The following is a 2,043-nucleotide window of genomic DNA, read 5'->3' as shown; positions in this document are numbered from 1 at the left end:
GCAGTGTTAGATAAACCCAGCCTCTATTTCACCTCGATGGAAGAGTGTGCACGTTGATGGGATGCAGACACTGCAGGCGCATGATGGCACATGCGAGATGGAGCCGGAGGGAAGGAGGGGTGTGGAGGAGAGGAGCGGGAACGGGCATCCCACATATCTCCTCTCGCCGCTTTCGTGTGGAAATGCGAGCGTTGAATAATTCACGGCCCGCGGGAAGTGAAGAACGTGATTAAAGGATGCATGCTGATGAGCCACAGAGAGGGAAAGAGAGGAGGGCTTCCCCCGCTGAGTGATCTCTCACCTGCTTCACCAACTAAAAATAAACTCAGGGGGGAACAAATGCTCCACTGGAGCAGTGGTTCTCAACCTGGGGTCCGGAGACCACCAGGGGTCCTTGAGAGGGTTCTAGGGGGTCCACAGCAAACTGATGAATTGTTCAACTTCAGCATGATTTCATTTGGTGGGCACGGTGGCTCAGTGGTAGCGCTGTCGCCTCACAGCTAGAGGGTCCTGGGTCAGATTCCCGCCTGGACGCTGTGGGCGCTGGGGGTGTGTCCCCCCATCTCCCCAGCACCCATGCCCAGGTGGGCTACCTTGTCAAAAGGGCCTTTCTGTGTTTAGTTTGCATGGTCTCCGTGTGCTCTCCTGGGGTTCCTCCATTCAACATCGAAAAAAAACAAAACAAAAAGCAAACAAACATGCAGATACATGCAGTCATCTGACCAGTGACAACAACATTTGAAGTTGATCCCCGTACAAGAAAGCTGCCCACTGCTCCTGGCTGCCCCCCGGAGGAAGGATATGCCTGGATGTGATAAATGCAGAGACTGTGTTTCACCGGCCACCGTCAGCATGTGTGTGTGTGTGTGTGTGGCTGGCCGCATGCGTGTGTGTTGGGTGTGTTCGTGTGACAAATAAAGACGGGTTTGTCCGTCCAGTTCTTCTTCTTCATTTAGGCCTACAAGAAGTGAACACAATTAGAGGATGTAGGAGAATGACTGTTTCATGTGATCACTGTACATACAATAGGAATTCTGGACCAAATCATAAATACCGGTAACAAATATTCTCAGATTTGGGCATGAGACAACATCTTATCAAATGGGGGTCTGTGGCCCTGATGTGGATTGAAAATAGGTCCTTGATATGAAAAAGATTGAGAATCTCTGCACAAGAGGAGCTAAAATAGCACGCCAAAAATAGCCACATACAGTACACAACAGTACTAAGTGTTCAGCCTGCTATATCTGGATTTTGTTGGCTAAAGTGCAGTGTGAACACAAACCAGAACAACGTACAGTATAGGCTCTCCAGGTGGGCGTAAGATGCTGCCATGCCTCTGGAGCTCTCTGAATGACATAAGGCCGCGTGTAAATGGAGTGGAAAGGAGGACCCAGGGTGAATAATACATTGCTGCAGCAACACGCTACATGCAGGGCTTCCCTATGGAGGAGGGGTGGGGAGGCAGCCAATGCATCTGGGGCTTATCTCTGTGTGTGTGTGTGTGTGTGTGTGTGTGTGTGTGTGTGTGTGTGTGTGTGTGTGTGTGTGTGTGTGTGTGTGTGTGTGTGTGTGTGTGTGTGTGTGTGTGTGTGTGTGTGTGTGTGTGTGTGTGTGTGTGTGTGTGTGTGTGAATCGATGCATGTGTGTTGCATGTCCTGTCACTGCTTTGCATGTGGTGGTTTTTCTGTGTAACATGGGTCATTGGTTTGTGGTGTGTTACTGTAAAAGCAACTCCTCCACAACCCACCCACACAACACCCGCTGCTACGCACATATTCTACATAGATGCCTCACATGTGTACGGAGAAGCTACAAGCCCCCCCCACCCCCCCCTGCCCCGGGCAAGACAAAGGAGCGCGCCGCTACTACCACTTTTATTCATGAAAGCCATGTAGGAGGGACGTGCATGTGCGGTGTTGTGGAGGTTTATCCTGACACTTTCATTGAGGTTATTGCAAAGCACCAGGGACCACTTCACTATGTGCTGTGTGATGCTCTGTTTAGAGCTCATCTACTTGTACAGTATACACACACATGATA

The sequence above is a fragment of the Poromitra crassiceps genome, assembly GCF_964638095.1.
Source record: "Poromitra crassiceps genome assembly, chromosome: 1".
Classification (NCBI taxonomy): Eukaryota; Metazoa; Chordata; class Actinopteri; order Beryciformes; family Melamphaidae; genus Poromitra; species Poromitra crassiceps.
This window is presented reverse-complemented; position numbering follows the sequence as displayed.